The sequence below is a fragment of the Triturus cristatus genome, chromosome 6 (genome assembly GCF_964204655.1).
Source record: "Triturus cristatus chromosome 6, aTriCri1.1, whole genome shotgun sequence".
Lineage (NCBI taxonomy): Eukaryota > Metazoa > Chordata > Amphibia > Caudata > Salamandridae > Triturus > Triturus cristatus.
Window position 1 is genome coordinate 22693712 of NC_140589.1, and position 13282 is coordinate 22706993.

Consider the following 13282-nt stretch of genomic DNA (forward strand, 5'->3'; position numbering starts at 1 on the left):
CCACGTATAGTTCCATACGGCCAGTGTTCGTCGTCTCCGGGATGCCCGTTATGCGGACGTTGGACCTCCGTGACCTCGCCTCTAAATCATCCGTTTTGGCCCGGAGGAATTCCAATTTTTTCCACGGACGTGAGGTGTTTCTTGGTTTTGTGCCGGAACTCGCAGCATTCGGCGCGCTCGGCCTCTAGACTGTCCAGTCTGGTGTCGTGTGAATCCACTTGCTGCTTAACAGACTCCAGCTGGGAGGCCATGGTGTCGAGCTTAGCGTCAATGCTCTTGAGGCTCGATCTGACCTCCAACATCAACGTCCGGTAATCACCGTCAGTCCCCGACCCCTGTGAGGGAGACTCCGCCGCATCCTGGTCTACCGCTTGCTGTTTAGTCTGGCGCTTGTGATCAAAGGTGAGCCTAGACTGCTTCGCTTCGTTTTTCCCCCCCATGTCGAGATACCAGCCCCGATCACGTACGAGGAGGTCGTCACAGCACCAGCAAGAATTATTGTGCTGTAGTCCACGGAGTCGAAGGCCTCGGCCAGAGTCTCAGGGGCCCAGACACCACTACGCCTGATTTCACTCAGTAGGCACCAGTTCAGTAGGGGCACAGCGTGAAGCCACAGGGGCCGCCAGATCGGGCTAGTAGGGTGGCTGCTCAACGTCAGTCAGACTTAAGTAGGCTCACTGGTCAGTTGGGCTGCAGGGGACGGTCCGCTGCGGAGTATCGTAGAATCGATAGCCCGTGCAGCCGCTCACCCACGACTTTCACCCCTGTAACAGCACGAGCAGTCGGGTTCAACGCTGCCACGTCTTTTCCAATCGACGCACCCGGGGGAATCGCCGTAATCGCCCAGTCACTCACCGGCTCTGCTGCTCGCAACACCGCTCGGTAGTCAACAGCTGGGAGATGCGATCCACGCGGCCCCTCAGTCACCGCCTGGACACTCCGCCGCCCAGCACACGATCCGCTCTCGTCCGCTTTCACTCTTAGGATGGCTTCGGCCGCATCTCCCTCTCAGTGATCCACACAGCAACAGCCGCCCACGTAGACTCCCCTTCAGCATTCACTGACATCTGCCGCAGAAGGGACGATTAGGCGTGGGCTCACCTCAAGTCCAGCTCGGCAAGACTTCAGCCGCAGGCAGCCACAGTTCCGTCTCCCTCGATGTCCCTAAGATGGCGGCCGCGTCGGCCGAGATTCACCCAGCCGCGGCCAGAATCAAGCAAGCAGGTTGTTCCTCAGGCCAGCGGGCAATTATCCACGTCTAGGACCCAGAGCCGATCAGTCGCAGCGGCCCAATGGACACCAAGCCCAGCCACTCACGCAGCCCGGAGACCGCAGCGTCCCAAGGCACGTCAGGCCCGCACAGCCCCGGGCTCTCGCAGCCTGGCCCGTCCGTCTCCAACTGCCGCAGAGGCGGGCGGTCACTGAAGGATCAGCGCGGCAGGGCGTCCAGAGGCACACCTCGACCACCCGGCCCCCAGCAGCCACCCGGCTCAGTCCAGCAAGGCACAGAGTGTCGCGCTACTCTCCGGTGCAGGAATCAGGACGCCGAGTGTGTGCAGAGAAGGATTTTGTAAAGGATTATTGGGTGCAGCCGGCGGAGCTCACTCACAGAGCGGCCATTTCGCTGCCCGGTTGGCCACGCCCCCCAAGAGGATAATTTAACAGCATTACAGGTGATCGTTGATAAATACGTACGTGTTCGAGGTGGTGGAATATATGCGGCATTTATCGATTTCTCCACAGCGTTCGACAAGGTAGATCGTCCAACGCTGTGGAGAAAGCTTGCTACATTAGGCATGCCAATACAGTTACTTGAACTTGTAAAATCTCTTCACTCGAACACGTGGTGTAAGGTACTACAAGGCGGAGAAAGGGGTCTTTCTCAATCTATCCCTTCTCCGAACGGGTTGAAACAAGGGTGCATACTGGCCCCTATATTGTTTTCACTATATACGGTAGACCTACCTACTTCCATTTCAGTGTGTGGTGGGATAGCCCCGATAATTGGAGGATTATCAATATCTGTTTTAATGTATGCAGATGATATCCTCATATTAGATTTAACCCCGAAGGGCTTGTCTAACCGCCTACATGCATTAAATCAATTTGCAGAAGCACATTACATGAAGATTAACGCTTCGAAAAGTAAAATTATGTGCATTTTTGGAAAGAAAAAATGTAGGTCTGAAAACTATAGATGGGCCATAGGAGGACAGAAACTAGAGGTGGTTAAAACCTACATCTTCTTAGGTAAAATAATTTCAGCAAACCTAAGTGAGAAACCCCACATTGAGCATAATTTGCGTAAAGCATCGGCTCATGGTATGGGGTTATGTTCCTTGTACAATGCTACAGGGAAGAGACATTTCACACTATTTTTGGATGTATTTAGAGCAAAGATCCCTGCAACTCTACTGTACGGATTAGAATTAGTGGAGTTAAAACACTGGGGATTCTTGCATAAAATGGAAGGAAAGGTACTAAGAAGAATTTCTTCTTTTAACACAGCTTGCACTGTATCTTCATGCAGGCTGGAATTCGGACTCCGAAATTGTTGGGTACAGGGGTTGATTGCCCTCGTAAGGTGGGTAGCTTGCTTAGCTAGAGGTAAATCGGATTCCTTACGGGAAGCCATTAAAAATGAGCTCCTGGGCAATTTTAACGAGTTTTCCCTGTTAGTAAAAAACTTTAGAAAAGCAGTAACTTTGTTAGAGTTGGATGTAAGCACTTTGTTTTTACTTACTCCCTCTGAACTAAAGTCTAAATTAAAAAGTGCATCTTGGGAACTCAGTTATAAATTGGATATGATTGCCCAACAAGGAAAAAAAGAAAGGCAATTACTCCTAAACACATACACACCAAAGCTGGCACAACAATACCTTACCTGGAATATCCCCCACAGAGTCCGTAGGTTATGGTACCTTTTAAGACAAGATTTGCTCCCACTAAATCTCCTTTTTGCAAAATGGTATGGTGTATCTCCAATATGTAATCTTTGTTATAATACTGTACAGGATCGTAATCATGTCTTATTTGTCCCGCACTACGCTCATTGCGCTATAAATGGTTAAAACCTATTTGTCTACAATTAGGAATTTTAAATGTAAAAACTTTTTTCCATGCACTTTATTGTCCGCCAAATGAAATGTTCTGTTTCAGAATTTTTAACTTTTTTAAAGGGTTTTTAGATATTTATTAATGATACACAGAGAAATGTTAGATGACTGTTCGACCAGTGAATATGAAGTATTACCTTTTTTCTGTCTTTTTTGTGATTTTATTGTAATTAATGTTGTATAATTGTGTGTTTATTTTTTGTGTGGCCCTCATTTGAGAGCCAAAAACATAATAAACTTAATAATAATCCTAATCTATTAGCTCAAGCTGTTACCTGTGGGTGGGAAAGAAGAATAAGACGCACACAAATAATATATATTTGTTCAACGGTTTGCAGACTGAGTAATACTCGTGCCAACTTATCGAAAAGTGTTGAAGAATACCAGAGTTCCTCAACACAGAAGTGAAAATAATGGATCTGGTCTATCCATGCTGCACTCATGCTCGTGTTTGTGTGACGCCGCAAAAACAAAGCACTCATGAGTTTAGAGAACTGGAACAGAGTGGTGGTAGTGGTGATCACAGTGGTATGTGAACTTGCTCTCATACATTCTGTAATTATCCCAAAACCTTACTAGTACTATGGGTGAACCACATGGAGCACCCCATAGAGGTCTGGGAAGCTGGCGTGCCCTGTAGCCGCACACTAGAAGATTAGGGAAGAGGTTTCAGGTTCCTATTTAGGAAATTAGTTGTAGAGTAAAAACGAACCCACAAAGTGAGCCACTAACTTCGTCAAGGGATCACACCAGCCGGTAGCCTATCCCAGCATCCACCACCTCCACATGTTTTCTGCTGAGTGGCAGAGCCTCAGTCAGAAGCAGGTCCTGGAAGGATCTGTGGTCATGGGACTTTACCACTTACCGGGGCAGTAAAAAGGATGGATATATAAGGTACTGGGCCATCGTGAAAGGGAGCCCTGCCAGAAAAAACATGCCTAAAAGGATGCATGTCTACAAACCCCTGCACAGTTGACTGGCGGGAAAATATCACCCATTTTGTGGTGAATCTATCTTGAAGTTGATGATCTCAAATTCACTATCAGAGACTGTCTTGGAGGCAGAGGCACCTAAGAACAGCTACTGTCCGTAAATAATGGTAGGTGTGGCTCTGTTGTAGTTTCGTTTGATTAAAGGAACAACATCGCTCTGTCATGCCCCCATTGTAAATATGCTCTCTTAGCCAGAAACATCCCCGCCACCTCTCAAACTCTCGGCCTCCCAGAAGAGATAAGTCTGCAAGCCGATGCAATTCGGGGCGCTGGGAACAGGTACTCCCCCGGGGACTTCCCCTGCCCAGGCTTCCTTTGATGCCAACAATGTCCCGCAATCTAAGGGCGTCTGATTCAGTGCTATTCTACTTAATGCAAGATCTGCAATTAAACACAAATATGAACTAGAATGTCTGCTCCAAACCACAAACCCAGATGTAGTGTTTCTCACTGAAACATGGCCTACCGCCTCATCTGACCCGGACTGGGTGATAGCGCTTCCTTGGGGTTACTCGCTAGCCAGTCTACCCAGATTAGGACAGTTGGGCGGTGGAATTGCCATTATTTACAGATCCGAGTTCAAAATAGTTTTTGAACCTGCTCTGCTGCCCTGTGCAGAAGCCTTGACGTTCAACATCAAAATCAGAAATGCGCTAGCCTTCTGGGCTGCTCCTTTACAGGTTGCCCGGATCTAAATCTCTGTTTGCCCAAGCTTTACAATTTCTGCTAGAATCATGTTTAGATTCCCCAACGTTCACTATATTAGGGGACTTCAATTATCATCTAGAACTCCGGGATGATGCCTGTACCGCTGTACTGATAGATACCATTGAAGTCTTTGGCCTCACTCAGATTGTTTTAGAACCTACCCATAAGGCTCTTCATTCGCTGGATGGGATTTAATTCTGTGACTTACCTGGTCAGATCATAGGGCTATTTTCTTCAACCTAAATGATGGACCCAACAATGATTCGCCGTCTCCACCCCCGCCTCCGACGAAGGTTCGGTACTAGCGTAACATTAGCTCTGAGGTGCTTTCAGAACTGTTGGACAATAATATGCCCACCTTAGTTGCAGATTCCAACCTGGCAGCCGAAAGCTATGATGATTGGATTAGGTCAGCTATCAATCAATTGGCCCCAGAAAGACCTACCAAACAACATAGGAAGAAGCCCGCCGCCCCTTGGCATAGTCTTGAGCTGAAAACATTAAAATCCTTATGTCGATGCCTAGAACGCGAATGGAGGAGGGACTATAGCACGACGGCCAAAAAGAAGTACAACCTAGCACTAATTGACTATAAAGCAGCCATTATTAGATCTAAAAAGAATTTCTACAACAGAAAAATTAAGGGGTCCAAAACCTCAGCTAGAGAACTTTTTAAGACCGTCAGTGCACTATTTAACCTTCAACAGGGCAATGTTTTCTCTCCTGATCAAATGCTCGTTGACAAAATGGTCACCTTCTTTCATTCTAAGGTCCAAACAATATATCCGGAATTAGAAAGTCTGAGTGGTGTCTGTTCCTCCTTTCAGGCCTCTCCTTCGGAATTCGTGTCACTGATCACCTGTTATTGAATAGCGTCTCCTTTTTGACTATCAAGAGGGTAAATGACCTATTACTGGCGATCAAGTCAGGCTCTCCTACTGACCAATGCCCTCCAGACATCATCCATGGGGTTTCGAACAAAGCTAGCACCCTTCTTGCCCCCCCCCTGAATGTTATACAGGTGTCTTCCCGACTTCTTGGAAGAAAGCCTGTGTCAGACCCATTCTAAAGAAACCCTCCTTGGACCCTCTTGAAGTAACAAACTACCGCCCGATTGTGTGTTTGCCCTCAGCAGCCAAAGTTTTGCAAAAAGCCATCAACTCAGAGCTCACGAAATACCTAGATACCAACAACCTTCTCGACCTAACACAACATGGCTTTAGATCCGGCCACTCCACGGAATCTGCTCGAATTATGGCTACTGAGGAAATCCGCTGGCAAATTGACAGGGGTGGCCGGGCCATCCTGATCCCACTTGACCCATCAGCCGCGTTCGACACTGCACTTACCCTCCTCACCTCCTTCCTCGCAGCCAGAGAACAGAGGGTGAGTTGGGATACCCTAGAATCAGCCAATTTCTACCTTCCAGGGGGCGTGCCACAAGGCTCCGCCTTGCTCCAACATGGTTTAACATGTATGTCACCCCTTTGGCCAAGCTTATTAGGGACCATGCTTTCTCACTAGTATCGTACGCGGACGATGCCCAAATCATTATCTCCATTTCGTCTATGACAGACTCGGTGGCAGACAGCTTTCATAGCTGTCTGAGCCACATCATGAAATGGATGCATGCGAATTACCTCAAATTGACTGCAAACAAGACCGAGGTCATGGAATTTGGAAATGGCCGCCAATCTGTTCCCAATCTTGGTGGCCAGCAGCAGCGGGACTTTGTCCTATCCCTGCTACTAAAGTAAGAAACATTGTCTTTCTATGCGACGCCCAACTCAATTTCTCAGCTCAGATCAATCAGCTTACATCTACCTGCTAATTCCTTTTAAGCTGCTGCCTAAAATCCTACCTTTTTTACCAAAGGACTTGAGGAAAACAGTTGTTGTGGCCCTTGTTCTTTCCCGCCTTGATTACTGTAATGCTCTGTACCTAGGTATTGACAAACGCCAGCTATCAAAACTCCAGTCCATACAGAATGCAGCGGCACAAACTCTGTTAAACATTCCTAAATTTAGTCACATTTCTGGTGCCATTAGAACTCTACACTAGCTCCCAGTCAAACAGAGAACTGAGTTCAAGGCACTCTGCCTGGTTCACAAAGCCCTATATGGGGGTGGGCCTAATGAATACCACAAATTTTTTCCAATCGCATGCCCCTTGTCGGATGTTAAGATCGGCCAGCAAAGCCTTAACCCACGTTCCTAGAGTGAATAAAACCAGGTGGGGAGGCAGATGTATCTCATTCATGGCATCTAAGCTCTGGAACGAAATTCCCCTCAACATTAGGCTAATCCCATCCAGGTCTCAGTTCAGGAGACAGGTCAAACATGGCTTTTTCCCCCCTCATAACTATCCTGACTCTCGACCTCTGCTCTTTCTTGCTTCCTCTAGCGCCAAGACGCCCCAGCATTCATGCGCTTCCAAAGCCCTTTAGTTACTTACTAGAGGTATAGTCCGAAACAACTGTGCTCCGGTGGGTTGGTTGGTTTGCAATTCAGACATAGGGAGCTGTTTCACTGACTGAATCTGCTGTGCGCAAGACCAAGTAAAAAAAAAAAAAAGATGAAGAAAATGGGGGCCTTAGTTGAGGCTGCCAGTTCCCAACCCTATGATAACGTACATCATAAACGTAAAGGTGGAAGTGCAACAGCCCCATTGGCGTATAAGTTGGATAGGATTTTCAAGGCCATCTCTGACAGCAGAGAGGCTCTGGATGCCACAATGGACACAATAATAATAACTGATGTTGGACTGCTTTGTCACGATCCAAGACCGCTATCGGAGTAAAGTATGCAGAGTAATCAACAGATGAGGCCGTCCACAGACGCTCTACAGAAGCAGGTGCTTGACCTTGCCTAGAGTAATACATTTATTACATATAATATGCCAATTCAATAATGGCTAGAGTCATAGAACAGATCATGCCTGGGTGGGGCATAAGCAAGTTCAAAAAGAAAACAATCAAGACCATTCCAATTTGATAGCAGTGAAGAGGGCTACATCACTGGTCCTTCCATTCTTTTGGGGTAACTCGACCAACAGGTGAAAAATTCCATGTAATTCCAGTCTGTGTTAATACATAACTCCATATGGAGACACAGAACACAAATCCAGAGGCCAGGACAGCATTGCCATATTTATCATGGAAATCTGGTCCAGTTTTATGATGGCTCTGTCTTGCTGCAATCCTCTGAATGCCACAAGCAGACAGCGAGAGAGCACTTCTAGCCAGAGGAAACATGACTGCACAGAGAGCTTGCCTAGAGAGTAAGATGTCTTGAGGACAGGGCGGTAGTCTCTGAAGGGCACAATAGCTAGATCTAGAATAGATGTGAAGATTTCAAAACCTCTGTTGTTGTGATGTTGGAAGGTGACCTCCCTTCTGAACAGTTGTTGATATGTGGCGTATTCTGCCTCAAGTTGCGGGAGAGATTTGGGATTGGAGAGACTGAACCCCAAGATGCACAGAGTAGTGCATTTGCTGTTTATGATTGAGGTAAGCCAAAAAATGGTGACCTGGTAGTATAAATCCGTCTTCACTATGACCAAGAATAATGTGACGAGCTTAAGTATTGAGTGGAGTTGTATCAGAGACGGGAGTTGCATGAAAGGGACTGGGGACTTAAGTCCCTCCAGTATGCTCAGGCATGCCAGATTTAAGGACCCAGTTTAACTATCCGCATTGGACATATCTGATGCCGAAAAGATTATGGCATCAGCACAGCCACCTGATCTGGATGCATGTTCAAGGACTCTTCATTTTCTAATTTTTTTTTTATTTAATCACATTGTGTGGGAATGCCCAGTAATCAGTCGTTGATGGGAGGAGTTACAGAGCACCTAATTTTTTGGTTAAACCTTTTTATTTTGGTTTCAAGTAATGAAAAAAGCATCAGATATATACTCAAATCAGAAGTGTAGGCATAGCATGTCAGTTACATGTTTGACGGTGAAACAACATTGCATGTAATGAGCAAGTATGAAGTCCATTGTTTATCCATGGAGCACCTTAGGGGGGGATAAGCTGCTCCCAGGAGAGGTGCGTCTACTGATGCATCTACGTAAAGGTATAACGTTAGAGGAAGAACTATATGCTAACATAGGGTACTGAAACCGGGTTTGTGGCTAGGGAGGGGGGTGGAAGGCGGGTGTGCAGCTGTGTGGTTGGCCTGCAAGCCTAGGCAGGGTGGGCATCGCTTGGTGAGTCAGCTGGGGTGTTCCGGCAGGGCGTGTTTGCGCGTAGTGTGTGTGAAGAGGGTCTCAGGAAGGCAGAGCTCTGTGACCTCCAGGGGAGCTGCTGCTTGGAGAGATGCCACAGGGGGGCCTCTTGACTGTGGGGGCGTAGTTTCCTGATCAACGGTTTGGCGAAAGCGCAGGAGTTGCATGGCCCATTCAGGGCAGACGGGACGGCCAGGCCTAGACAAATCATAAACCTTTCACTAGACCTGCAGGTCTAGTGACTTAAATAATCTACTCAACCTATCTGTAATGCTCTTGACCCATAAACTGGTTTCAAATTATGTGATCGTGGGCAAATTAATTAATTGAGCCGCGATTTTCTTCATTATTATATATGAGAGCATCTTCAAATGTGCGAGTTCATTATGTCTGCTATAGAAAAAACTCTTTTGTTTAATTTAATAGACTAAACTGTTTTTCCATAAATAATACAAATCTAGCCATATATAAGATACACCTGACTTGCCTCTTAGTTCATTAACAGCATTTTCATCAGGGCGGAGGCAGGAATGTTTCTCAAATCCTGTTTAAAAACCATCACTTTTAATAAATACATAATTAAAAAATGAAAGGGTAGCACACTTTCATTTATAATCAGCAGATTTTACATTGGAAAAAGCCACAAACTTTCTCACTGACCTGCAGCTTTACTGATGAAACTATATAGTGTACAATGTTTGAAAATAGAGTTTCTGCAAATGTGTGTCATTCGCACATCATCAAGTAAAGTGTTATGGTTTTTTCGCTCCTATTTAACTCTGTTTGCATCACACTTAATTACAAAAACATTTGCTTTTGTCATTCCTTCTATATTTTGAAATATTTGTAATATTAATTTACAGACTTTAAATCTTATGTGTTAGTGAAAAATAACGGACGTCTTCAGACAGCTCACTTGACAAAAACCTTTAACTTTAGTAAAAGAGAGAAAAAAGTGGCAATTAGTTAAAAGACAAACCGACATTTGACCTCTGTCCTTGAACAGACAGCAAATGTCAGGATAAAAACAAGATTTAATGGCATCTTTATTGCTCATTCACTTTCTGTTCCTGTCCAGCCTAAGTTTACTCGCCAGATGGGACCAGTAGGTGCTAAAAGTAGCTCTACCTGATAAGATTTTACTCGCAATTGCGAGTGAGTGAGTAGATTTTTCAAGGCATGACGGTGACACTCTGCACACCTCCTCATAATGAAGCGTGTCGACTTCAGCGCCCCACTTACGTAACGGCTCAACCCAAGCCACCTGGTTTGGGGGGTCCTGCAGGTGCACGCCGGTGCATTGTGATGCCACATTTGGCCAGCAGGAGGGCTGGTGCTACAAAGCGCAATTGGACCTTGCAATGTTTTCGTCGTTTGAATATTCCCAACGAGCAGGTTGCCCTGGATGTTGCAGAGTACCTGATGGAGACTTTAAATTGGAAAGAGCTTTGTACTGGGGGAGACCTTAGACAAGAAAAAGCTTTACACCTGTCGGAGACCTTGGACAAGAAATAGCTGTGCTCCTAGAGGACATCTTAGAAAAGAAAGAGCTTTACACCTGGCGGGAACCTTAGACAAGAAAGAGCTTTACACCTGGCAGAGACCTTCGATAAGAGCGCTTTGCACCAGTCGGAGACTGTAGACGAGAAAAGCTTTGCACCAGTTGTAGACCGTAGACGAGAAAGAGCTTTACACTTGGTGGGGACTGTAGCAAACTGTTGCAGTTGCCCCCGCCCCTTCTCCAACCCCCCACCACTTTATGCCAGGTTTTTGGGGCAAACCTTGATTGAAGTGTACTGGGTTCCTGCTAACCAGGTCACCAGTACTCATTCCCTAAAAATGTACAGTTGTTCCCCTAACTAGCAAAACCTTGGACACCCTCTGTAAGTCCCTAGTAAATTATACCCCTGGAACCTAGTGCCTGAGATACTAAAGAGGGGGTACCTAAGGGCAGCAGCACAAATTGTGCCACCCTAAGGGACCCCTCACCAAGCACATGCACGACTGCCATTGCAGGCTGCTTGTCTTGGTGTAGACAAAAGTGAAAACACGCCATGTCACTTATCCCTGTATGCCATGTCCCCTAACACTAAATGTAATATTTGAAAGTCACCCCCTACAGCAGGCCTAACAGCCCTAAGACAGGGTGCTGAATATTACATGTGAGGGCATAACTGCATGAGCAGATAACACTGTGCTGGTCACTCCTATTACTGCCAGAACAAGTTACCAGGGAAGCCAATTTAAAACATGTGCTGGACACTGGTGAATACGAGTTTCCCAGCTACATGAAGGCTTCGCTGATGATAGGGATGTTTGGTATCAAACATCTGGTATTTGTAAACCCACACTGATTGCAGTGATGGATTTGTCAATACATGGACCCAGAGGGCATCTTAGAGGTGCCCCCTGAAAACCTACAACCCTCTGATGTGCTTGCTAACTGGTTTCTGCTAGCCTGCCCCCGAGACACTGTTCTGACCTCCTAAGGTCAGAGCCTCTCCTCTCAGGAGACCCAGAACAAAAACCAGTCTGGGAAGAGGTAACATCCCCTTCCACAAGATGACCTGCTGATTAGCCTTCCTTTGGTGGCAAGCCTCAAAGGACTGCCGCCTTTGAAATGCAAATCTGGCTCCCCTCACAGGAGAGGAAGCTGACCCCTTTGTCCAGGGCACTTGGACAGGCAGAAAAATTAGCTAGTCAGGTAGGCGTGCCACATCCAGGCGAGTACCACCCCTAAGATGAGCTACAGTGCGGAGACACGATTTTTCAGAAGTAGCCATCTTTGTGATAGGATTCTTAGGAATTCTGGGTCAGGGTTATGCCCACTTCCAACAGGAATTGATCATATAGAGGGTATAGTGACCTCCAGGGTCAGTAGCCCACTTGCTACTACCCTACACTCCCCTAACGCCCCTAAATTCAGTATTTAGGAAAGGCCTTGGCAGCAGAGAAGCTGATACTGGTGACCTAAGAAAAGAGGACATGAGTAGTTGAAAAAGGAGAGAGGAGAGAAGAAGCAAATTTGGTACCAACCCTGCCAGCATGTCTGCATCCCTCATCGAAAACTGCGCCAAAGTCGACTCGTCCTACATCTGTTGACTTCAGAAAGCTGGGGGGACTGCCTGCCTTCGGTAAAGACCCAAGACCTCCAGTGAACAGCGTACTTGATCTCCTGAATCCTGCATGAACTCAGAAGCAAGGACTCAGAAGCCTTCAGAACCGCCAAAATCTGACACCTGAAGCAGCCACTGAACTCTTCGCCCCTGCCCGAGTTGAAGTGGGCCAATGGTAGCAACAAGGTCCCCCAGCCCTCCAGAGCTGGAGTCCATTGTGGTTTCGCTCCTAGTAGACTCCTAGAAATCTCCTGCAGCCTCTGCACGCAGGCCCCCCTCGTCCACCCAACACCTACGTCCTCTCTGCATCCGTTGCCCCAGGGCCGTTGAGAAGAGGACACCAGGTGTACCTACATCCCGAGCATTGCAAGACTTGAACCCCCCTGTGAGTTCTACCCGACTGGCCCTCCAGCCAGAGCCTGCAGCCTCTTTTTGCAGTGACAGATTTCCATAGAAACCTATTGTGCTCCCAATGCTGTTTTATACCCTGCACCCAGCCGGCCCCTTGTCGCCGGTGGTGTGCTGTTGGTGCTGCCTTGGACCTAGCCCACCAGTCACCTTAACTTCTGCAGGTTGATCCCGTAAGTCGCTGTACTATACCGGTTTGCTGAACTTGTTCTTCTTTCCTTAGGATAACATTGCAGAACTCATAAATTGCACCAAGTGTCCACTTTTGGAACTAATAAGAATTCATATTTAAAAACGTACTTACCTGAACGATTTTTCTTTGATGCCTAAATATATATAAAGATACTTGCTATTTTTATAAATTGGTGTGGATCTCCTTCTTGAGTTCTCATTTGTTGATCATTGTGTATATTTGCAAATGTTTTGCATCCCTCTGTGATAAGCCTAAGGCTGCTCGACCAAACTACCCCCTAACAGAGCACTTTGGGATTGCATAGGAAGCCGCTTTCCACTCATAAGGAAACCCTCGGACTTTTTACATAGTATATTAGATTTTTGATATATCGCATAAAGAGCCAGCTTCCTACATTTCCTAACATGGTCCAGAATCCCAACTTTGGCAGCAGCCTTTCCCCAAACTAAGTTTCCAGGAGGTCTGTGGACTACAGGATGACCTTGTGCCATTGTAGTCTACTCTCCTTTTTTCTATCTA

At 46.6% G+C, this 13282-nt stretch overlaps 1 protein-coding gene and 1 pseudogene across 1 annotated transcript in view; one reads left to right on the forward strand and one right to left on the reverse strand.

The window, feature by feature from the left end:
* The window catches only part of CUL9 (cullin 9), a 751325-nt gene that overhangs the window by 181720 nt on the left and 556323 nt on the right, over positions 1 to 13282 (forward strand). The gene's annotated exons all lie outside the window — the stretch shown is intronic.
* LOC146813664 (cytochrome c oxidase subunit 7B, mitochondrial pseudogene) lies at positions 7705 to 8076 on the reverse strand (annotated as a pseudogene).